This window comes from Tupaia chinensis, unplaced genomic scaffold (genome assembly GCF_000334495.1).
Source record: "Tupaia chinensis unplaced genomic scaffold, TupChi_1.0 Scaffold139612_1, whole genome shotgun sequence".
Taxonomy (NCBI): Eukaryota; Metazoa; Chordata; class Mammalia; order Scandentia; family Tupaiidae; genus Tupaia; species Tupaia belangeri.
In genome coordinates, this window is record NW_006199495.1 from 1 (window position 1) to 27,095 (window position 27,095).

The window sequence follows — 27,095 nt, forward strand, 5'->3', positions numbered from 1 at the left end:
ATATATATATTAATTATAAAATGTATAAATATTACTGTTTAAAAAACATGAAAATACAAAACACTGAAAATTGTTTAGAGCAATCGAGATTTAGTAAAAATGCATGTTTTAAAAAGTAGAAATATGTACAAAGAACATTCTATGCTATTGAATAATTTAGAAAAGCAAAAAGCTCTAATACTTAATTGTAACAATTCAAATTTCTCTCTGACACTAAATAGTCCTTTTGCTCTGGCAAGGCCCTTCAATATGTCAGATCTCACTTTTCTCATCTTGAATGAAACAACTGAATTGCATTGTGCTGATCTTAAGATGCAATAAAAACAACTTTAATGAAACCATGGCATCTGATAGGAAAAAGAAACTGATATTGGATAGCAAAAATAGATTAGAATATCTTACTTAAGAACATTCAAGTGCTTTGTGTAAGACAGTACAACTAGAGCATTCTGTAATTCTCTCTAAATAGCATATGTAGAAAGTTATATACAAGCATACAACACTCAAACTAATTCTTACTACAGAGAAAATGCCCTTTTTAAAATTAAATCTCTCTCTGCTTTCTGTATAACTGAATGACATACTATGCTAAAACAGTCCTTTTATTTTTGCTTTAGATTGACTTTTTCAATAATAAAAGCTATTAGTTTTTCATATGCTTCTTTATTTCATGTAAATTTACCTTTCTTTAATATTTTCTTTAAACTTCAAACTATGAATAGAAAACAGAAAACTTTAGGTATGTTTTGCCACTTTCCTTTGAAGCAAGGGCAGGGAGATGTCACATTTTAATGTTTCATGTAGTCAGCAGTATAATAGTGGTTTTTTACTTTTTAATTCACAGTTAAAGAAAAAAGCTAAATCAGCAATACAGAAACAAATAATTGCAAATAAAAAGTAAAAGTAAAAAATATTCATTGCTGTTTGGAATGATTTCTATACTTATCATTTTTAGTAGGCTGTACATTTGATTCCATTCTTCCCTGAATCATTTTCATTTGAATTTCATAGGTCTAACATATTTATTATAATATTTTCATAAACATGTAAAATAGTTTGAATTGTTATATTTTTATAAGACTGAGAATACCTGTTAATTATTGTTTTGAGATAAATGAAAACAATAGAAAAGTTACATATTGCTGAATAGTAAATTAGCCTAAAACTTTGTAACTACAAACAGCTAAAGTTTGTTTTCTCTTCCAGTTTCTGACAGTCAGGAATGTAACAATTGTGAAGCTGGATGATTTTATTTTATTATTATTATTTTGGCGAGGTTTTTGCTATAAGGTGTGTACACTCTCCAGAGAGACAGAAAGTGAGAAATCACCCTCCGGGGGGATGGCCACACCATAATCCCTTCTCCTTCATTCTCCTCTTGGGATCTTGGGCACACATGCACACGCGCCCAGCGTGAGTTTAAGCCACTGGGTCTGGAACTCAAACTCCGGTAGACTACATGGGAGTCCAGTGACATAGTCATTACTCAAACTGCTGGTTCCAAAGCTGGATGGTTTTAACTCAGAGTTTGTGACAAGGTCACAGTCAAACTTCTAACTAAGCAGCAATGGTCTCAATACTTTACTGTGGCTTTGGAACCTACTTCCAAGATCACTCATGATTGTGGACAGGTCTTGGGTCTTCCTTGGCTCTGCCTAAGGGTTTCACATACTCATCCAGTGGTCTCCTTATATAGCTGCTCATATTTCTGCCAGAAGGAGTAATGAGAGAAAGAGAGAGAGAACACATGAGAAAAAGTGCATGGTACAAAAAGACTTTGAAACGTGTATGGAAAATAGTATCAAAGCACAAGTTTATCCTAGTGCAAAGAAAATTGGAAATCTAGGCAAAGTTAATAATTTGCATTTTCTAAGACCTTTTAGAAGGCCTTTCATATTCTGCCATGTATTATTAGCACATTAAAGAGCCCTAATAAAATAATTGCAGGGGATTATAAAAAGGTGTGAATACTTTGGACCAGCAGTTAGCATAATTGCTACATCACTGTACTCCCATGTGGTTGTCTGCCATTTGAGTTCCAGACCCAGTGGCTTAAAACTCATGCTGGGCGCATGTGCATGCATGCCCAAGATCCCGAGAGGAGAATGGAGGAGAAGGGTTTGTGCTGTGGTCATCACCCCTGGGGGGTGATTGCTCGCTTTCTACCTCTCTGTATCTCTCTGTCTTTCTGGCGAGCGCATGACTCTATAAGAAGAAAGAAAAAAAAAAAAAAAAAAGAAAGAAAAGGTGTGAATACCAACAATCAATACAGAGATCTTTGCAGGCCCACATTAGAGGCTGGTTATCACAATCTTTTCTTATCTTCCCCACAGCAAAATACATTCACTTCTTCATAAAGTTTCCCTAACAATCTTATCCCATCACATCAGTTCAAATTCAGAATTTTTTTTATCTAAATCACATCTAGTAGTAAATCAAATTAGGGTACATGGGTAGGTTTAGGTTTGTGTTCTTAAGTATGAAGACTAGAATGCAATTTTTTTTTTTGAGAGATTTTTGTTAGAGAGTAAGTGCACTCACCAGAGAGACAGAAAGTGAGCAATCATCCCAGAGAGGGGATAACCACACTTCAATCCCTTCCTTTCCATTCTTCTCTTGGGATTTTGGGCACACACACACACACACACACATACACACACACGTGCCCAGTGTGAATTTCAAGACAATTGGCCAAGGACTCAAACCACAGTTGATCATGTGGGAGTCCAGTCCCTTAACCACTACGCCACCTATGGTCCCTATAGTGCAGCTTTTCTTGACTTGGGAAACTAAAGTGATGAGTTATCTCTTCTTAAAAGATCCACTGTATAATGATTAGAGTTGGCATGGAGCACCTGTTTTAAAAAGCAAAAGGAAAAGGAAAAAGTAGTGATTAGTTCTAACTAACTACATGTTATCTAGGCAAATGTATATTCTGTGAATCTGTCTCAAGGCCAGAAAATAATTGTTCTAGGCTTTTGGTTCACCTCCTAAATTCTTCTTTTTCTATGAATGTATCATGGCTGATTCTCAGTTAGCTTGTAGCCAGTAGAATTTTTGTGGGTCAAAAGATGTCTTTTTTTTTTTTGTATTATCTCTTTCCTTTTCAGTCCATCATAGTAACATTCTGAATATAGAATTCTTTTAAAAAGTTCATGAATGACACTGAGGTCTATAGCATTAGATAAAAGCTATAGTCACAGTCTCTTGGGATTAAATCTTTTTTATACCTTGTATTTCATCTGGGAAGGCTAAGGGACAATGACCTTATACTTCTTGAGAGGATGTATAAGATAGGTGTTTTATCTTTCAGAGGACTTGGTATTTGACATACAACATTTGATCTTTTCAAGGTCTTAACCAAAGATTTTTTTAGTCATATCTTCAGCTTTATCTTTGATCTATGTTTTTCTGGTAGTATTTTGGACTTGATATTTTCTTGAAATTTTAGCATCCTTTGCCCAATAGAAAGTTTGAGAATTTTCAAAAGCATCAAGTGTTGGTATATTGTTTAAAAGTACTTCCTTTATTTTTTCATTCCTCTCACATATTACTATATATCAGAAGAAGAAACCAGGAAGCAGTTTCAATGCTATAATTGGAAATCTCCTAACTGGGGAAATTATTCTACATAAATCAACTGGTGGTGTTTCTACACTTCTGAAATCTTTTCAAGGATGTTCACATCAAAATCTACTTTGGAAAATGAGACAGTATCTCTGTTCAAGATGGCAGCCCATGGTAAGAAAGTTCATGTCTCCTGTAGTAAATATTTATGGATCATTGTATTAGTTTTCTGTTGCTGCTGAAGCAAACTTGGTTACTTAAATTTACATGTGTGCATGTGTGTGTGTGTATAGTACAAATAGACTTCAAAAGGTTCATGGAAAATGAAATTAAAACCCTAGTTTATCCTATGCTAAGAAAATTTAAAACCTCTGCACAATATTTTTAATAGGTATTTTACATGCACTTTTTGGAGGCCCTCATTTTCAGCCACATGCTATATATGTATACATGTGTATAATTTACATATATATGACTCTATTAATAGTTCTGAGGATAAGCAATAGGAATTGTGTTTCACCAAGCTAAAATCAATGTGTAAAAATAGTTGCATTTCTTTCTGAAAGTTAGAAATAATTCATTTTCTTGACTTTTCCAGCTTCTCAAGGTTGCTTTCATTCCTTGGCTTATGGCCCCATCCCACTTTTGAAGCCATGAATGGCTGATCTGGTCTTTCTTATGCTGCTTCTCTAACATTGACTGTCTTGCTTTCTTCTTTCACTTATAAGGATGCCAGTAATTACAGGAAATCCAGACTAATCTCAAAATCCTTAACTTATTCACATATGAAAAGTATCTTTTGCCATGTAAATTAATATATTAACAGGTTCTAGGGCTGAGAACATAGAGATCTTTGAGAAGTCATTATTTTGTCACTCAAGTCTTTTTCTTGGAAACTGAAGATTTCTGTTCCTTCCCATATGCAAAATAAAATGATCCCACAGCAATATCTTAAAAAGATTAGAACAAATTACAGCATTGATTAACATTCTGGTCTTCATGACCACTATCCTAATTAGGCTCTGTGGATAATCTACCCTGGGTCAAAACTGTATCCCTTCTATGAGTCTGTGAAACTAGAAAACTTATCATTTGCTCCCAAAATCCAATGGTGAATAGAGATAGGATAGCAGTTATGGACATTCCCATGCAAAAATGGGAGAAAATTAATGGATTTAAAAAGTTATCAGCAGTCCCAACAATTTTGAAATTCTGCTGGGCAATAACACTAGGATTCGAAGCTTAGAAACAATCCACTTTAATTCAGGGCTTCCCATTGTGACCTTACAGTCTTCTTTATCTTTGCAGTTAGCTCTCGTTTTTTGCTTTATTTTATCTTGTTTTGTTTTGTTTTGTTTTGTTTTAGGAATGTAGCACACTTTTACAACAAAGTATAATTATGTCGATTTCCTGGTTATAAAATCTTGGGAAACCAGCAGCTTTTGTCTCATTTCTCTCTGTCTCTTTTGATCTGAACTGGCATTTTTTCTGCTGGTAAAAACTTTTCAGATGTTCATAAGCTTCCCATGTATGTCATGAGGATTTGTCTTATTAGATAAGAGGCTACTTCACAGATATTTTCTGAATAATTTATTATTTAGCATTGGCTTTTGTCAAGATGATAAGCAAATTCCTGATTCACATGCCTGCTCTCTTCAAAGAGGCTCTGTGTGAATGAGCACTGAAACCTCTAATCCCTTCCTAACCATTAACAAAGAGCTTTCCAGTCACATGCTTCTTTCTAGAGCATGACTTTGGACAATGAACCTTTTATTATAGCATCTTTTGCAATCTGGATAGGCTGAAAATTTTCAAATTATCCTGTACTAGTTTCTTCTCATTCTTCCCCAGTGTCTTTCTTTCCTTCTACATTTTACTATGAGCACCAAGAAACAACCAGGGCACACCTTACAATTTTTTCTTGGATACCTCTTCTAATGAAGTTCATCTTTCACAAAGTTCGCTTTCCTCCTAACCACAGGACACAATTCAGCTAATCCTCCTGCCACTATCTAACAAGAATCTTCTTTCTTCCAGTTTCTAATATGATACTTCTCATTTCTATATGAACCCACAGCATCAACACCTTCAATGCCCCTATTTCTACCAAGTCTGTTCATAGTAAGTCAGAAATTTTCTTTTAAAAAATAATCAATTATTTAATTTGATTTATTATTATTACTATTTTTAACTTTGCTATAGGGCGAGTGTGCTCACTAGTGAGAAATAGAGAGAGAAGGAAAGTGAGAATGTAAGCCACTAGGTCCTGGACTTGAACCATCATCAGCCATGTGGGAATCCAGCACGTTAACCACCACACCACCTACAAGATGATGCAGGTTTTTCTATTAGGTTGTCAGAAAAGTCATGAGGGTTTTTTCCTATGTTTTTTTTATTTAAAAAAATGTGTCTAGACTTTTCCCACAAACCAATATATTGTGCTCATCACTTTGTTGTGAGCTTTAACTAGTAGTGTTTTAAATGTTTATATCTCTGCCTACACTCTGTGGCCAATCTAAGCTTTTCTAGCATGGCAATCAAGATATTCCAATCTCTTAAGTATTTCTTAGTTCTTAAACCACTTCCACATTTTTAAACACTAGTTACAGCAGCACACCTTTTTCAGATACCAATACCTATAATAGTTTCCTAAAGCTGCTATAAAAAGTTATCACAAGCATGGTGAGCTATACCAACATAAGTTTGTGATCTTACAATTATGGAGAGAAAAAGTCCAAAACAAGTGTCACTGGGCTAAAACCAAGGTGCAAGCAGACTTGTACTCATTTCTAGATATTTTATAGGAAAATTTACTTTGTTGGCTTTTTAAGCTCCATCTATTTTCAAAGCCAACAATAGCCAGTGAAGTCTTTCTAAAGTTGCACTGCTCTTAGTCCAATATTTCTGCTTTTCTCTTTCACTTATAAAGAACCTTCTGGTTACATCGGGATCTCTTGACTATTCCACCATATTTTCCCTATCTTACTATTGTTCACAGAACTATGCCAGTTTCTTTGACATATGAAGTTCTAGAGATAAGCAAACAGACATCACTGAAAGATCACCATTATTTTTCCAGTAAGGTTTGCTAGCAGCTCTCTCATAAAATCAGGTTTTAAAAAGCAGTTCTCCAGTTGTAACAAAACCCTGTTTCTGTACAACATTCTGATGGATCACTTGAAATCACCCCTGAGATTTGGGGAACAAAGAAAATTGGAACAAATATGAAATTTGTTGCATGCAATATTTTGAGTAAAATGTCTTTGGCTTAGCTTGAGGTCTTCTGCTAGCATCAACAGAATTGTAACAGCCTCACTTGTTACCTGCAAATGGTCAAATCTCACATATTTCACAATATTTGACTGCTTTAGGCTGATTATCCATTTATGTAATTGTTATATAATTTTACTGATAGTGCTCTAAACTTTCTTTCACTATATTACCATGATCCCCCTTCCCTATTTTCTAATAACCTTTATATATCACTTTTTCTATAAACCTCCATGTCCAGCCTTATCAAAGAGCACAAGGCTGAACAGTTTCCTAAAGTACTTCAGACTTATACTGTAATTCTTCTTAACATCTATTTTCTAGATTCAAACACACTCTTACATTTCAGGTTTATTTTCTAGCATCCATTTCTGTTTCCCAAGTGTGCATTTGTTTTCTTAAGCTGAAGAACAAATTATCTTAATACATAGCAGCTTCAAACAATTTTTCTAGTATATTTGTATATGGAATTATCCAAAAATAAATCATTCATATTATTTTAGACTAAAAAACCTTGTTGAATGTCTGGTAACACGATTCATGGGCCTGAGACACTTTAGTATTTGTCATTGGTGGATGATAATGAACACATGTTTCAACTCCATGACTTGCTTGGCTCCTTGGCGTCTCTGTGGCTAATCTATTATCATGTTTCCTTCACCATAGACACAACCTAGTCTTGCTAATGTCTAAGCCCATTAGGTATGTCCCTGTCTCAGGGATTCTCCTCTAACTGGTCTTTCTACCTGTAATGTTCCTTCTTAGCTATCTCCATGGCTCCTTTTTCCTGTTTGCAAACCGTTGATCAAAGGGCATCTTCTTCGTGAGTTTTCTAATTAGAATTCATTTTATATACATGTAGCTAATTCTAAATTCTTGTATCAATTATTTATTTATTGCATGTACTTACAAGTCTCTATAATGCTATATGATTTATTTGTTTTGTTTTTGTGATCTGCCTCTTATACTAACATGTGATTTCCATGAGGCATCATTTCCCTCTCTTTAAGGTTTTTTCTATAAGGCACAAGGGCTTGCCAGAGAGAGACACACAAGAGAGACACAGAGAGGGAAAAAGAGAAATCACACCCAGGTTAGGTGGTCATGCCACAATACCCTCTCCAACATTCTCCTCCTGGGGTTCTGGACTTGTACGTACACAAACGCAGCAAGGAATTCAAACCACTAGATCCAAGACTCAAACCGCTATTTGCCTTGTGGTGGTCCGGCACCTCAACCACCATGCCACCTGTTGGCCCCATGAGGCTTTTTTTCTTTTCTTTTCTTCTCTTTTCTTTTCTTCTTTTGTATCTTTCTTTACTTGGGAATCTCTAGCACATAGAATACTGACTCAAAATTTGCAAAAACTCAAATAGTAACTGCTGAATAAGTCAATGTGTGGAGCTTCTTCAGGTAACAAGCTAATCAATTGATTTGTTGACTGAATAGAGTGTAGATGATTTTTTTCTTAGCCCTCATGAATATATTGATATAATAAAATATAAGAAAGTGATCTTAGTTAGAAAATCACAGCATCACCACATATTTATTTGAAAATGCTGATGATTCTCTTTGCTATGACGATACTGGGGGTTATTATGAGATATAAGACTATTTTGATTAACTATCTTTTTTTTTTTTGCTCTACTATTTTATAATCAATTTATGCCAAGTTACCACTGGTAAATGACACAAAACAAGCCAGATCATTCTAATTTAAAAAGTTGTCCCATGATTTTTAGCATAACTTTATTTTTTAATTTTATGATTCCTTGTTTATATTTAATCATTGTACATCTCTATTGCACACCCATATAGTTCTTCAAACTCTATATACAATACATTACAATCACAACTTCAAACTAATGAAAAGAAACTATATTTTATACTGACATGAAAAGTTGGCTTTTAGCTTTCCTGTAGATCCATATTGTTATTAAGGTTCTATGATAGTAAATTCCATTTTTTTCCATTGAATGTTGTACCAATATATGAGGTTTTTTTTCTCAGTTAATGGGATTTATATTGTATTTTATAGTAACATTTGCCAATTTGATAAGTCCTTTACTCAAAGGAAGATCAAAGAGCTTTTCACTCCCTGATCTCTAGTCCTTCAAACATCCTTGAATGACATTTCTCATTACTTTCTAAAATACCCAAGGTAAGACAGAATGTCTGCATATAATATAGAATCACTTCATGCCAAAAAAAGATGGAGAAACTAAAATTAATTTTATATTTGCCAAAGCTGTTGTCAGCAATTGTTATCACTTTAAAGGAACAGCATAATTCACGTAATAATTTAGAAGTATTTCATTTCCTTCTCTCAGATTCCACTTAACATTAATCCAATTAATAGCTTCCTTTGCAATAGAAAATTTTGTGTCTTTTGCAGAGACTTTCACATTGAAGAAAAGCTATGCGGGTATTGTAAGGGAGAGTTCCAGACCCTGATCCTGTTTCAACTAGATGTACTTTGATTATTCCAAGTGTAATTATTGATTTCACATATTAGCATCCCTTTAATTAAATGAGGATTTGGGCAAAAGAAAAGAAAAAGCACTGTTATTATTGTGTGATTTTTTGCCTCAAAAGATAGAATATCAAATATACAGTAATGAATTACTACCAACACTTAAATGATTCATGCCTATTCATAACCTCGTGTGACTTTATTTGGAAATATTTTTTCAGATGTAATTAATTAAGATGAGATCATGCAGATTAGTGGGAGTCCTAAGTCCACTGACTGATGCCCTTGCAAAAAAGCCATATGATGACACAGAGGCACACAGAAAGAGCATCCTGTCATGGCAGAAGCAGAGCTTGAAGTGATGTCTCTAAGCCAAGAATTCCAAAGGTGCCTGGTTACTGCTAGAAGCTAGGAAGAGGCCAAGGACTCTTTCCTAACATTCAGACACTGGGCTCTTCTAGCATCTTGATCTTAGAGCTCTAGCTGTGAAACTATGAGTTAATACTGTGGTAGGCAGGTAGTTGGCTGTGAGCCGGCAGTCCTAAGAGAAAAGCGAAAGGCTCATCTAGCTCCGGGCTCCAAGACGGTGAGGCAATTTACCATCTTCCTTCCTTGGGGCCTGAGGGAAGTACACAGGGATAATTCGTAGATATTTCTCTTATCAAAAAGACCTAAGCAAGCATTTTTGGTCAATGCCCCAATTTCTATTAGGGCAATAGACTAACTAGGCAATCTAATTGGGACAACCTGGCTCGCATTGGGCACCTTGTGCAATTAGGTGATCAAATTCCTCATTCTTTACTTGTGAGGAAGGTGCGCAGGCGCAGGAGAAAACGTATGGATTCAAATTTAAAGGAAGACTGTAGGCAGCGTAAGGACCCTCCCACTAATGAATATTCATGACCTCTAGTAATAAAATGACGGTTAACTAGTAAGCACGGTTGCCACTTGGCAATCCGCCCGCCCAACAACCTTTTTGGTGTACTTTCTTTCTTTCCATTCCTTTCTTTCTATTAAACCTTCCTTTCTACCTACTTCATTCGTGGTTGCAGTTTCATTTTGCACCTAGGGACAGATCTCTAATTTAGTGATCTGGACCCAAAGAACCAAGAATTTCACAACTCAGCTCAACACTGTCCCATCTGTTAACAATACCTTCTATTGTTTTAAGTCATTCAGTTTGTGGTACTTTGTTACAACAGCCCTAAGAATCTAATAACTAATGCTGAATCTATGAAATATCTATATATAAATAATTTCAATATATTTTAAAAGTCACAAATTAGCCACATGGGGCATCAATTTCTGATGTACATATTTCTTTTTTTTTTTTTTTTTGAGAGGTTTTTCGCTATAGGGTGCGTGCGCTCACCAGACAGACAGAGAGAGACAGAGAGACAGAAAATGAGAAATCACCACCCAGGGGGGATGGCCATGCCACAACCCCTTCTCCTCCATTCTCCTCTCGGGATCTTGGGCATGCATGCACATGCACCCAACGTGAGTTTTAAGTGACCGGGTCCAGGACACGAACCATGATCAACTACGTGGGAGTCCAATGACATAGCCATTACGCTAACTGCTGGTCCCTGATGTACATATTTCTAAAGACATTTCATGTTAATGTGATTTTTTAACAGTAATTATCTAGTAAACATGTTGAAAAATTTTCTATTAAATCTGTGATTTTTTCAAAGTATATGCTTTACAACTCAAATTATGTGTTGCTTTTTTATTAATTTCGATAAAGATGATAAAAAATGTGACAATGTAGTATACCCTATAGAACATTTAGTTTCCTTATGATTCTATCACATGACAAACAAAAATGAAGATATTCCATGGACAACAGACATTTGCTTTGTGATCCCTGGCCTAATTTAGCTTACTCATTACACTTTGATTAGCCGTTTAAACTTATAGCTCTTTAGTACATTTGTATTATACAAGTAGATATTTCTATCTAGTTCTAAAATCTGACTACAGTTTTTTCTCTAGTATTTAGATATTCTAAAATAAATGACAGGTAACCTATAAATATATAACAGTAAAAAGTGATGTTTGGAAGATTGGCTATAAAACTGGTTTCAGAAATACATGAGATAGTCAATAAATTAATAGCTCCTATTTTTCACTAGAAGTAATCTTGTCCAGTCATATGCTATTATCAAAAATAATAAATTACTCTATATAGGGAAGATTTGGTTATGTTAAACAGAAATATTATTATATATATATATAATAAGAAAAATAATGCATTCATAGCAATTTAGAAAATCTACATGACTATTGTAAACAAGTAATGCAATTATGTACATGTTAAAAACTCTGAGTACCATACCTATAAGATTTATCTCAAGCAAGATCAAAATGAAGCAAGAGTAACTTGTCTACCATTAAATGTATGTGAAAATGTAAAAAATACATTTAAAGGCAAATTCAAAACTAGCAGAAGTTAGTGTTCTCATTTTAATTTATTACCAAATGATTTAATCATTTAACTGTCCCAGTAATTTCAAAAATATTTATTTCTTATTTATTGATTGATTTTATTGCCAAGGAATATGTCCCCTGATGAGTGAAGAAAGAACACCAACTCTGCATCCCTGGAATAAAAAGCATGCCTGGTTGTCAGCAGTTAGCGTAATGGCTATGTCGCTGGACTCCCACATAGTCGACCCCAGTTCGAGCCCCGGACCTGGTGGCTTAAAACTCATGCTGGGCATGTATGCGTGCGTGCCCAGGATCCCGAGAGGAGAATGGAGGAGAAGGGATTGTGGCATGGTCATCACCCCTAGGGGGGGATTTCTCATTTTCTGTCTCTCTGTCTCTCTCTGTTTTTCTGGCGAGCACATGCACCCTATAGCAAAAACCTCTCCAAAAAACACATGCCTGGTCATGATGTATGACCTTTTTTATATGTTGTTGGATACAATTTGCTAGTATCTTGTTGAGAATTTTTACATCTATATTCAAGAAAACTCTCCAATAGAGTGTGTCCTGATTCCCCCCCCCCCCCATTTCTTCATTCTGTCAGGGTCCTAGGAACCAAGGGACCAGTGTCAACAAGTTTCTTAAGCCAGCGTGCCTGCTTTCATTCAGTGACCAGCCACGTCGGATTCAATTCCAAACACAAGGCGCTTTACTTTTGTACTACAAGGCTGGCCCCTAATTTATTTTTTACATAGTAAAATGAGATTTTTTTATTGCTAATTGATTTCTTTTAAACATTTTTAGTTCAATTATATTTACAAAATCTAACTTATAAATATACTTTTGGAATTTCATCAAAACTTTATGTCAGATTTTTTATGTGATCAGTGTTAAAGTACCTCTCACAGGTGCTTGGGGAAAATGACATTATTCAAGATATTCCATAGTATATATATTTATTAAATTCAAATATTAAGTATCTTCATCACTTGTCAGTGCTATCTTGAATAAGCTCACCAAGTCTCAACATCTGTGAAATGCTAATGGATACTAATATTACCTATATCACAAGGTGGTTGTTAGGCAGATGTGAGATGATGTGTTTAAATGCAGACCATTGAGCCTGGCCTGTAAAACCTGTGGAGAACTGACAGCAACAATGAGGAGGATGATGATGACGTCTCAAGAATTCTGTATGTGTGGGAACCAGCAGTTAGCGTAATGGCTATGTCACTGGACTCCCACGTAGTCGACCACAGTTCGCATCCCGGACCCAGGGGCTTAAAACTCACGCCGGGTGCGTGTGCGTGCGTGCCCAAGATCCCAAGAGGATGGTGGAGGAGAAGGGATTGCGGTGTGACCATCCCCCCCGGGGGGTGATTTCTCGCTTTCTGTCTCTATGTCTCTCTCTGTCTGTCTGGCGAGTGCACGTGCCCTATAGTGAAAAACCTCTCCAAAAAAAAAAAAAAAGAATTCTGCATGTGTACAAAAAGAGAGATTTCTATTTATTAGGCCTTCTTTAACTTACCATCTGTGAATTAGACTTGTGAAAGTTTAAGAAAAATGAACTTGATTTTGATGAAACTTCTCAGCTCAATTATCAATTTATAGGGCATCACATAACTTATACCATGGAGATAAAAAATTATAAATCTTGAATTTGGGAACTCTACTGACAAATATGATGCCTTTTCAACAGGGTAACTGCAAAAAACCTAGATGGTTTCTTTATACTTATATAGGGGAAAAGACCATAAGTGTATTAAAAAAACTGTATAAAAGATTTCTAAACTCACACACACGCACACACACACACACGCACACACACACACACACGCACACACACACGCACACGCACACACACACACACGCACACACACACACACACACACACACTCTCATGATGATTCAGAAATTGCATATCTGGGCATTTAACCAAAGAAATTGAAGTGAGAATCTTGAGAAAATATGAGCACTCCCACATTCATTGAAGTATAGTTTACAACAACCAAGATATCGAGACAGCTTAATTATATGTTGATAGATTTTTTAAATATGGCATGAAAGGACACTGGAAGATCATTCAACCTGAATAAGGGGAAAAAAAAGTTGTCATATGCAATAACATGGGTGAACCTTGAGATCATTATGCCAAATGAAACAAGCCAGTCACAATAGGATAAATACAGAATTTCATTTTTATGAGGTATCTAAAATAGTGAAAATCACAGAAGCAGGAAATAGAATGAGATTCCAGGATCAGGAGATGGAAATGGGTATTATTCCTCCTTGGACATAAAAGTTTTTGTTATGCAGGATTAATATGGTCTAAGGATCTGTTGTACAACATAGTACCTATAGATAGCAATACTATATTAATAAATTTAGAGGGTGGATCTCACGGTAAATGTTCATACCACGCATGCACACACACACACACACACACACACACACACACAGCAAACAATCAAATGGTACACACACAAAAGAACAAGGAAAGTTTTGCAGGAGGTGGATCTATTTAGCATCCTGATAGTGGCAATGCTATCTTGATGTCCAAACTCATCAAGATGTGTACATTATGCATGCACAAAAATGCACAACAGTTAAATGTAAATAAGGTATTATTAAATAAAATACAATTGAAAAAAAGAATTCACTGCAAAAATATTTTAAGATCGTTAGCATTACATTTTGATTATAGTGGTATTAACAACATGTATAATATAATGTATTTAGATTATAGAGTATAATTAGAAATGATATAGGCTCTTAGAAATTAAAATTTATTGCATGATTTAAATTAATTTATACTAATCAACAGAATAGTATGAATAAAAATTTAGGAAATTAGATAGTGTACTGGAAGCATTTTCAATTTAAAATTCTAATGAAAACTCTATGTAAACCACGATTTTTATTCTGTAAGAATGAATGTTAAAGGGGAAATATTTAGAGATTTAACCAGAATGTACACATTGGTTGACCATGAATGAAACATAATAAGAGATTTTGAAAGATTTCTTCCAGAACACTTTCTATGTTCTAAACTCCTTACTACGGAACTCTTTAAATGTCTACCCGGTCTCCTCCTCTCCACCTCTGACCTGTTATATCCTCTTCTCTTCCCTATTATTTTTTTTTTAGCATTTACCATTATTTTATTGATGTTTAACTTGCCTATTTTTCTTGCTTGTAATCTCCTTTCGAGTCCTTTCAGGACAGGGATCTTTCTGTTTTGTTCACTGATTAATTTCCAAGGTTTACAACAGTGCCTGCCACATAAGAGAAGCCTAACAAATGTTTGTTGAACTGGGAACCAGCAGTTAGCGTAATGGCAATGTCGCTGGACTCCCACGTAGTCGACCGTGGTTCGTGTCCCGGACCCGGTGGCTTAAAACTCACGCTGGGTGCGTGTGCGTGCGTGCCCAAGATCCCGAGAGGAGAATGGAGGAGAAGGGATTGCGGCGTGACCATCCCCTCTTGGGGGATGATTTCTCACTTTCTGTCTCTATGTCTCTCTCTGTCTGTCTGGCGAGCGCACGCGCCCTATAGTGAGAAAAATCTCTCAAAAAAAAAATGTTTGTTGAACTGATAAATACATGATTAAGCCTGCATTATTTTTGTATTTTAAAAAGAGAAAAATATAATGTTTAAAGTCTTTGTACAATCCAGAATGCTAGAAATTTTGTGGACATTATAAATACACTTAAATTCATATTAAAAAATACCATATTGATCATAGAAATAACCATGTTTTATTCATCTCTCAATTTTTTAAAATTCAATTATTTTCCTATTTTGAAAATAGGAAAATCCACAACATTAAAATAAAAGTTTAGATTTTTAGATTGATGTATATATTCATACCTTGTCCTTTTCTATTTCAATTTATTGTTTCAAATGAATTCTACTTGCTGGTCACCTGGTTTTCAAACATTACCTTAATATTTTAAAAATGCCATTGACGTACACTTGACACAATTTTGACTAGAGCTGAATTGTAACAAAAAGAAAGGTCTCGTGTTTCTCTTTGCAGTGGCAATGTAATAGACTAAATACCACTTGTCTAAACTGTGCTCCGCTTGTGTTGTCCCACTAAATACATTCAGGTTCAAATCACAACAGTTTTTAACAGAGAGAATAAGAACCATGCATTTTGTATTATTTGACAAGGACATGACATGTGTTCAGAGTAAGTTTGTGAACTGCATTTTCTAAAACAGGGTTATTTTATAATGATTAAGTTTTCCTTTCAAATATATCTTTGCTGCTTGAATAATGTAACTACTAATATAAGAAATCACAGCTATTTCAGTAAAGAAAACTCAGCTATTGTGCAAGTATAGAGAAGCACACTCCATTAACCTCTCTGTCCTTGGAAATCGGACTGACTTATTGTGCAGCTTCAATTAGTTTGTCAAATAAATGCACTGCCACTACAATTCTTTTCTTGAGTTCAGTTTTAGGAAACGGAGTGTGCCAAGAACTGAATAAGCATTATAATTTTCTTCTCTGAGAGAAATAGCGGACAATGCATATTGAAGTAATATTTAAAATGGAGGATTTGTTTTAACCAAATGCAATATGAGTGATAACAGACATGGCTTCTGGTTTGACATTTCCTTCCATTTTTCTTCTAATCACCAAAATTATGCTATCCATTTAAAGTGGAATGGGAATGGCATTACTATATTAGCTAAACACGGAGTACAGAATTAACTACCTTCTGATTTATGCAATTAAACTGCAACATTAATAACCATGAACACTTGGTATATCAAAAGCAAAACTTAAATAAAGGTGAAAAATTAAATCATTGACCTACATAAACATATGAAGAGGGTCAATTAGACACTCTAATTCTTCACATGGCCATAAGATATTTAATCAAGTGCACACCTTTCAAAATGTATGTCATTCCATGGATATGTTTTTATCATTGTCAATCACAAAAGCTACAAATAATGGCAAATACAGATCTTTTTTGTAACAGTCCTGAAACTTGTTTACCCCCTATTCACTTTACGTTATTAGCTGAAAAAGATTTAAACATGTCTCTCAGGAAGAAAAGAAAACACAATTATTATAATAAATTAGCTTCAAAATATAGTTTTCTTTTTTTCACATAAAAAATATTGGGGGGAACCAGCAGTTAGCGTAATGGCTATGTCGCTGGATTCCCACGTAGTCGACCGCGGTTCGTGTCCTGGACCTGGTGGCTTAAAACTCACGCCGGGCGCGTGTGCGTGCGTGCCCAAGATCCCGAGAGGAGAATGGAGGAGAAGGGATTGCGGCGTGACCATCCCCCCTGGGGGGTGATTTCTCGCTTTCTGTCTCTATGTCTCTGTCTGTCTGGTGAGCGCACGCGCCCTACAGTGAAAATCTCTCCAAAAAAAAAAAAATATATATATATATATTGGGGACAGGTGCTGGTATTGCGGTAAAACACAATGCTCTGTGAGACTGACTCACGTAGGAGAAGGTTCTAGTTCCGTTCCAGGGATCTCCCTAATGCAGGGCACAAGAATGCCATGATCTAAGGTGTATCTAAGGGGGTTCACAGTGTCCAAAACCTATTCGGTCTGCTCATTCATCTTCTCTCTCTCACATGGAAGAAATAAACAATTTTTTTTTAAATTGCTTATAACTTTTATCTCAATGCCTAGAAAGAGTGATGAAAAAGAATTTATTCCAACTGAAATTATGTGTGAACGACCAATATTGTTTAGAATATGATATAAAATTAGCATACTATTTTTTGGTTTGGGGAGGTTTTGCTATAGGGCACGTGCACGCTCCAGAAAGGCAGAGAGAGACAGAGAGACAAAAAAAGAGAAATCACCCCCCAGGAGGTATGGCCACACCACAATCCCTTCTACTGCATTCTCCTCTTTGGAGTCTGGGCACACACTCACACATGCCTGGTGTGAGTTTAAGCCACCAGGTCCAAGACTTGAACCGTTATCGACTACATGGGAATCCAGCAATGTAGCCATTATGCCATCTGCTGGTCCCCTAACTAGCATACTTTTTAAAAAGAGTATTGTGACCAGTAGATGGCATAGTGGCTACGTTGCTGGACTCCCTCAAGGCTGACCACAATTCGAGTCCCGGCCCAGTGTTTTGAAAATCATGCCGGAAACTACCGTGTGTGCCCAAGATCCCAGGCGGAGAATGGAGGAGAAGGGATTGTGCTGTGGCCATCGCTCCTGAGGAGTGATTTCTCACTTTCTCTCTCACTGCCTTTGTCTCGCTCTCTCCATTGAATGAAGATGGTCTAAGGCAGAAACCTCTTAAAAATAAATAAATAAGAGTATGCATAGTCAGATTTTAAAACAAAATAGTCATCTCTACATTGTTGCTTTTGTTATATACTTTTTCTATTCAAATAATTATATCTGTTGAATAAAATAGCTTGTTTTCTGACATCCATTAATATATCAATAATCATCCTCCTTCCCAATACCACACTACACCCCATCTCTTTCTCCATGGTCTTATTTTTTGTATAGTTCTCAACTTCTAATATGATCTGATATTCAATTCCTGTAATGCAGGATAAACTATTGTCAATGTTGAAATTAAATTTAATATGTAATCTTTTTAGGAAAAGAATATCTTGGTGTGAGTACGTATAGGCATAAGTTATTGGTAATGATGAGGTTGTGTGTGTGCATTTGTGTGTGTCTATATATATTGAATTTTTAATACATATCTATATTTTTTCTCATACTGTTAAAGTAAAATGTTAAAAAGGATCCCTTGGGTGAATTAATTATATATTTACCAAAAGATTGTGGTTTTTTTAATTGAAAAATGTATATTTAACATAGATTTCTACAAGTTGTGTTTTTTTGTTTACTTGTTTCTATGTTTTGCTATAAGGCACATGTGCTTGCTGGAGAGAGACAGAAAGAGAAAGGGGAAAATTGAGAATTCACTCCCCAGAGAGGATGGTCATACCATAATCTCTTCTCTTCCATTCTCCTCTTAGTATTTTGGGTACATCTACACACACAGATTACATGTTTTACAAGTACCTGGGTCCAAGATTCAAACCTATAGTCAGCTATGTGAGTTCTAGCCATCTTAACCACTATGCCACTAGCTAACTTATATAATTTTTAAAATAATGGGGAAAATTCCTATTATTTAGTTTCTCTTATATAATCTCAAAAAAGAGTAAATAATGGCTCTTGTTTGTTTCTAAAACTTTTATTTTCCAGGGTATTAGACACACATCTCTCACTTGATTCACCAAAGCATAGGAGAGGAAAAGAAGTCAGGGACTGTACTGGTCTCGTCATCTTCACTAAGGACTCTTCTTGGACTTTTCTTTCCAGTTGTAATTTCAATTTACTTATAAGTATTTTATATCTTTGTGAGGTACAGTATAGTGTTCTAAGTATGTGTACAGTGTGTAATAATCAAATCAAAGATGTAAGTGCCTTCACCATCTCCAGCATTTAACACCACGTTGTTTTGTGCATATCCAAAAATCACTCTACTGATTTTTAATCAATCTACTGATTTTGGGATATATATATTTTTGGATAATGTGTATGTATATTATTTGTATGATATATATATATTATTTTACAAATAATATATTTTCATTACTCTACTGTGTTACACAGCCTCAAAACCTATTCCCCAAGGACCAGCAGGTGGTGTGGCGGGTGGGGGGGGGCTTACTTTCTCCGTTTCCTTCTCTCTTTCTCACTCTGGCTCTCTCTGGTCAAATTTGAGAAATAATAATAATAAATTTGAACAGATAATTCTTTAAAAATATCTATTTGACGTATATACATGTAGTTTAGTATCTTTTAAACAGTTTCATCTCATCCTTTCCTCTTCCCCTCATCCAGTATCTAATATCTAGTATCTCCATTACTCTTTCTATTTCTATGCCATTGAGTCCTTTAGCTTCCCCTAATGAGAAAGCTCAGTATTACGTGTGGACATACAGTATATTTTTTGAATTATTTTACTTTGTATTGTATTTTTCTGAATCCATTCACTTTTTCTTTGGAATGAAGAGTTTTCTCTTGGCTGAGTAGTATCCCATGATGTATAAATACCATTCTTTCTCCATTCATTGGTTGTGGGGCATTTAGGCTGAGTCCATGTTGTACCTATTATAACTAATACTGTAGTAAGCATGAATGTGCAAATATCTCTTGGATTGATTGATTGCCTATCATTTGTGTATATAATCTACAATAAGACTACTGAGGTAAAAGGTGGTCTTTTGTTTAGATTTCTGAAGACTGTACTATTTTCCAGAGCAGCTGCACGGGTGTACATGCCACCAGCATTGCCTGTGGTTTCCCCTTTTTCATGGTGTTGATAACACCTGTCCTTAATTTTTTGTCAATAGTCATTTTGACTGAGGTTAGATAGCTCATTGTAGTTTGATTTGCATTTCCCTTTTGATTAGTGATTTTGAAGGTTTTTTTCATGTTTTTCTGGCCAAGCTGTGAAAAAGAATGCCTTTCTCTTAACTTCTGTGTATCTTCTTTGATTTTCTTTCTTCTTTTTTTGAAGAGGTTTTTGCTATAGGGCACATGTGCTCACCAGACAGACAGAGAGAGACAGAGAGACAGAAAGCGAGAAATTACCCCCCAGGGGGGATGGTCACAATCCCTTCTCCTCCATTCTCCTCTCAGGATCTTGGGCACGCACGCACACGCACCTGGCGTGAGTTTAAGTCGCCAGGTCCGGGACTCAAACCACGGTCGACTACGTGGGAGTCCAGTGACATAGCCATTACGCTAACTGCTGGCCCCATAATTTTATTTATTTTTAAAAACAGTTTATTAGAGCTCTATAACCTCCATAGTAAAATTTATTCTAAGGTACTTACGTGTGTGTGTATATATATGGCAATTGTAAATGGGAACTTTTCTCTTTTTTAAAAAAAAATGCAACTTCTTTTTTTTTCATTAACAGTGGGCATGTGCACTCACCAGAGACAGAAGGGGAAAAGAATCCCCCAAATGGGGCAAACCACAATATTTTTTCTCCATTTCACCATAGCATCAGGATCCTGGCCATTTACACACACATGCCAGGGAAGTTTTCAAGCTGCTGGAGTCAGGATTTCAACCACAGTCGGCCATGTAGGATATGACTTCTTGTGTACAGAGCTTTATCATGGTGTTTCAGGGCTTGTAAGGCATTCTTTTCTTTTTTGCTCTCTCAGCCTGCTCATTATTAGTAAATAAAAATGCTATACATATTTCTCATACCCTTTTATTTTATGAGAACATACTATCCCTGAGCCAATAGTGAGGGACAGTAGAATGAAGTAGGGAAATTCAGAGAGTAATCAACATTCTAGAATCCTGGTATAAATATTGGTTATATGACCCTTACTAGGTGACTTGAGAAACCAAATAGACTTCATGTCTAAAATGTCTGTGGGTGAGAAGAGAGGAAATATTTGATATCTCAGTTGAAATTTCCCGTTGGTCAAAGGTTTTCATTAACTCACTCACATTCCCACATTGCAGAGGGAACACTCAGTAGGGTGCGATTGTGGTATCAAATGATGAGTGTGGGGAAATGAAGAAAAGTCATGCTAAAGACTGTTGAACTGGGACCAGCAGATGGCGAAATGGCTACGTCGCTGGACTTCCATGTAGTTGACTGCGGTTTGCGTCCCGGACCTGGTGACTTAAACTCACACCGGGTATGTGTGTGTGCATGCCAAGATCCTGAGAGGAGAATGGAGGAGAGGGATTGCCTGGGGAGAATGAGTCTCACTTTCCGTCTCTCCGTCTCTCTCTGCCTTTCTGGAGAGTGCATGTGTCATTTAGCAAAAACCTCTCAAAAAAAAAAAAAAAAAAAAAAAAAAGGGCTGTTGAACAAGCCTCCATAGTGCTGCTTGGTTTTGGAAACAGAGACATTATTATTATTATTATTATTATTATTATTATTTTTGCTTGCTTGCTTGCTAGGTTACAACCAATCACAGGCATCCTGGCTTTCAAACTTTGTTAACGCAGGCAAACTTTGGAATGTAACCAACACAAGTCATTTCTCTACCTCATCCTTTCATTTTCCTTTTTGTATATTACTTTCCCTTTCCAGAACTTAAAATACCCCATTGACCAGGATGCTACGGGGAGTTGTCAGGAAATTGGTTGGGGACAACTGTCTGATTAAAATCATGTGAAGATTTGCCTAATTAAAACTCCACTCAATTAGATTGGCCTTTTTTTTTTTTTTTTCTTTTAACAGGCCTAATGAGTGTGGGGACCACCTGATTATTCTTCAGGAAGCTAGCAGTAGTTCTTTCACTGCAGTCTCCAGGACAAGAGACAGGTGAGACCAACAGACTCAAAGTAATGACAGAATGTCTAATATAGGAAGGTATGTTGGCACAGACCCGTAATACTCATCATTTGATATATAAGCATACTTTTTTCTTAAGAGAGCCTAAAAGAGTAAATTCTGTACTTAAGGTTATAGATAGCTCTTTTTATTCCTACAAGACCTAGGTTATAATAGATAATATTAAAATATCAAATTAACATATTTTGGCTTCAGTTTGATTATCAGAAATGAAGACATGCAAAAGCCCTAGTGCTTCTTTATGTGACAAGTTTAAATTTTGTTATTAATTCTTGTTTTCAGATTGTTCTGCATTATAAGGAGGGTGCCAGAAAATTTAATTAACATAAGAATAAATGCCAATGGAGGATGAGAGTGATGTTGCTATTCAAATGAAGGGGAGAAGAAGCCTGACTCAGTTGCCAATGACTTTGAAAATGGTAGAAGAGAAATAACATTTGCCTAGGTTCATTCTGAAAATGCATCAGACTGCAAATTTCTTTGAAATAAAAGTTCAAAAGTAAATGCTAACACTGTGCAAATGTGGTTTTGTGCTAATGCAAGATCCTGTCTTGAAGCACCAGGTTATGTTTCACATTGTCAATTAAAGACATCAAGAATGATATGTGGAATTTTAGTGAGACATGTTTGGAAACTGCCAAGCTTGTCTTAAACATTTTAAAAGAGAGAAAATTTCCCAACAACAATGTAAAAGGGTTCCTTTTTTAAATACAGCATCACCCACATTTGTCTTTTATTTTTTATTTATTTTTTTATCCCAGACATTCTAACTGAGATTAAATGGTATCTCATTATAGTTTTGATTTGCATTTCCCCTATGACAAGAGAGAGTGGAGTGGGTGGTAGATAGTGGGTGCAAGGGGAAAAGGGAAGAAACATTTACAGACAAAGGAATGTAACGTTCTCTTACAAAACTAAGTGCTTTATTGAAAAATAAAAAAGAGAGTGACTATCTTTCCAAATAGAGTGCTAATTGAAAGAAAATTTATGTACTCAATGAACAAATGGAACAAGTATAGTATTTGACAATGGAACTGACTTTTCTGCTTCAGTAAAGAATATCTTCTTTACTATTTTGTTTCTGTGTTCTCTGTTTTATTTTATTGTCAACAAGCACTCTGCAAATAACACTGAAGAAGAATAACAAAGTTTGATCATTCTTGTGAAATTATCCATTATATTTAATAAAAGTAGGGTTTAAGCAATTTGTAACTATTAAGACACTTAAAGATTTATTATGATATAGAAGAGAATAAGAAGTTTACTCTATTTATGCAGAAGTACTAAGAGTTTGTGGAAGATGTACTGAGAAGTATTTGATTTGAAGAGACTTTCTAATCACAAAAGAAAATCTAGAAGATTTGTTAGTGAAGTGAATGCTGAACAAATCTAACCATATAATTAGGTGAATTTTGATTTAGATGTTTATAGTTCTTATTATACATGTTGCTGAAAATATTTTTGTCAAAATGATAGCTTTAAAAATAACACGTGTTTGGACTAGCTCATGTTGTAGTGATTAAGGTGACTGAATCCTACTTGACTAACCCTGTCATTTAAGTCTTGGACCCAAAGTTTGAGAAACATGTAGGGTACGTGTGCATGTATGTTCAAAATCCTGAAAGGAGGGAGAGATGGATGAGAATGGACAAGCATGACCATGCTCCATGGGGAGGTGCTTTCTCATGTTCCTTTTCCTTTCTCTTTCTCCCTCTGTCTCTTCTGTCTGTCTCTTCTATCTGTCCCTGCATGTACTCTTTTGGAAAAAAAAATAATAAAACCTTGATCAAGACATAGTTTTTCATTTTGAAGAAAATGATTTTTAGATTTTTAATTAGAAATTTTCTCATCTTTTAGGAGCAGAAATTGTAAGATGCTGGAAATTCATCTGAATTCATTAACTTTTATTTATAGAACATTACATTTAAAATATGAACTCATAATCTCTCTTCTTGCTCTTATAGACAGCAAAATTATATATTTTTAAAAATGATATTTTCGTTTTCCTTAAGAACAATGAAAATGAACAATATGAACTTATAAAAACCAATTTTGAAATAGACTCTAGGTGCAAAGCATAATCATTTTCTCATGTGATAAAACAAGCTAACATTTTCTTAACTATGGGTCCCAGCATTTTTTTTTTTTTTTTTTGGTTTTGCCATAGGGCACATGAACTTACCAGAGCATGACAGAGGGAAATATAAATTATCCCCCAGTGAAGATGGCCATGCTGCAGTCCCTTCTCCTCCATTCTCCTCTTGGGATCTTGAGCATGCACTCACATGCACCTGGCTTGATTTTCAAGTCTCTGGGCCTGGGACTTGAACCATGATCAGCTCTGTGGGAATCCAGTGCCTTAACCTTCAAACTATTTCCCAGTCTCTCCCCTAGTACTTTTTAAAAGTCTTTCTTTCTTTCTTTCTTTCTTTCTTTCTTTCTTTCTTTCTTTCTTTCTTTCTTTCTTTCTTTCTTTCTATTTATTTATTTTTATGATAGTTACATTACAGATAGAGGAGAGAGGAAGAATTAGAAAGAGGGAGAAAGATACTATTGACAAGGTTTTGTTGCATCACACACTCTCCTTCAGTCATTCAGCTGTTCAAAATCTTAGGCATACTTGTTTCAGGTCCACTGGAATGTGCATCTGAACCTACTTTTGGGCATGTGGCTTCTAGCACTGCAATTCAGTATGCTAACACCTGTCCCAGTGTGATAATGCTATTGGATCCACATAGGAGGGGCCCAGATACATGCCTTGAACTTACCTAAAGATGTTAGGAATATGCACACATGCCTATGATCCAGGATGACTGAAGCTGGGCATGAATCATGGCATGGAGACTCTGTTATGGATGCTGTCTCTCTTTCTGTCTCTCTCTGTGGATATAAATTTGTTTAAATAAATAAGGGAAATAGCATGTTAATTAAAAATTTATATTGAAAAACTTAAAAACATTAATTAGGACTACTTTAATTTCTTTCAGTGTTTTCTTTACTTTTTAGTGTATAATGAAATAAAAATACATATTTATTTTTATATTTTGATCATAAAATAGACTAAAGGAAAATGTCACAAGTACATTCTATGAAAACTTTGCTTATTTGAGTTTGTGTGAAATTCATAGTAGAGATCATTATTAGATTTTCAAAAGAGTAAGTATAGGATAGTGATCATACATTTTTTTTTTATCTAAAAAAGAGAGAGAAACTTTCCTTCCAAGTAGAGTGTCAACAGAAAGTCTGTGTACTCAATGAGTAAATGAGACATGCGTAATGTTTTGCAATGCAACTGACTTTTCCACTTTAGGAAAGAATATCTTCTTTAATCTCTTGTCTCTGTGTTCTCTATTTTATTTTATTTTCAACAAGTGCTCTACAAATAATACCAGAAAAGAAGAAAAGAAAAAAAAGTTGCTTATTCTTGTGAAAATCATACATTATATTTAATAAAGCAGGGCTTTAATCATTTGTAACTACTTAGAAACAAAGATCTGCCATTTATCTATGTGATGAGCATGAAACCTTTCTGTACATGGAGATTTGGGAACATGCAGAGGTGGAGTTCAGCATCTCTAAATGTGGTCACAGTATACAGATCATGAGGCATTAGAAGTCAAGTTAGCCTGAGTTTTCCTAAAGTTAGATTTTGGTTTTAATTTTTTGGGGGGACCTGGAGAAAAGTATCATACATTTGCATTTTCTAGTTCAGTTCAGCTGTCCCTGTAGCTGCAGTTCCAGCGCTGATGGTGCCAGCTGGTCTGGGAGCAGAGAAGAAACCTCCTAGAGGTTCTATGGAGTGTGAAAAGAAAAGATAAAACAAGCTATGCATGTGGATTTCAGTCATCATGTTTTTAATTTCCTCTCAGATTTTTAAGTGTATTTATTTTTTCTGTGAGAGAGGCTGAGACAAAGAAACAGCACCCCCCAGAAGGTCTTGACTCAAAATTCACACCCAGTCTCTCAGTCAGCCTTGGTCTTGGGAAGTGCGTGACTGGAGTACTCAGGACGGACTCCAGAGAGGGAAATGTAATATCCCTCCGCGGGATGCCTCCCGGGTATCGTGTTCTGCTGCTCCCACTGTTTAGTCTCCCTACTGAATTTTAAAATTTGATATTTTCAAACTGGGACAAAAGCTGTAAATGTACCACAATACGATAAAGATGTTACAGATGAAACCATCCGCCAGTGTTTACCTATTTGCATTTGTCTATAAATATATTTACAGTTCTCTGTCTCACCATCTGACGACTGGACTCCGTCATGCGCACCTGTTTCTCTAATCGTAAGCAGCGTTTCTGGAGGACATGTTTTAATTCACAAAATAAAATATTGCAAGTCATTTTTTGAGACATTGATTGTATGTTTTAGACCTATTTAGAGGAATACACAATTTTTGCATTATAAATTATCAGTATGAATATTAAATAATTCTATAAATGAATGAAGTATGTAATAGAATTATAGCATAAAGAAATGTGTTCAATGGCCACACTGCAATGCCCTCTCCTTCAGTCTCCTCTAGAGATTCTGAGCACACATGCACATGTTTTTAGCATGATTTTCAAGCTGCTGAGTCCAAGATTAGAACCACTTAGTTGCCCAAATAAAATTCAGTGCCATAACCACCATGCTACCTGCTGGCATCATTGTTTTGAAAGAAAAATAAATAAATAAATAAATAAATAAAATATATATATACTTAATTTTAAACTGTGTATATATATATATATTTAATTGAAAGATATTGTAAAAATATATAGAGATTGATAAATAATATATATGTAAATATATATATAAATTATATATATACACATTAAATTAATAAATATTATATAATATATTATATATGTTTACTTAATTTGAAAAATATTGTAAAAATACAAACTCATGCATACCAATTATATTTTTATCTCAGGAATTTTATGCTTGCTGTTTTCTAGATATGGAATGCTTATCATTTAGGTCTTATTCATAAACTACAATCACC

General features: G+C 35.3%; 1 long non-coding RNA gene across 1 annotated transcript; it reads left to right on the forward strand.

Moving 5' to 3' along the window:
- The first annotated feature begins 3,665 nt into the window (after positions 1-3,665).
- LOC102487220 (uncharacterized) lies at positions 3,666-22,479 on the forward strand. Its single transcript, XR_336529.1, has 3 exons — positions 3,666-3,741; positions 21,992-22,075; positions 22,388-22,479. It is a non-coding gene; the product is annotated as an uncharacterized LOC102487220 (long non-coding RNA).
- The last annotated feature ends 4,616 nt before the right edge of the window (positions 22,480-27,095 follow it).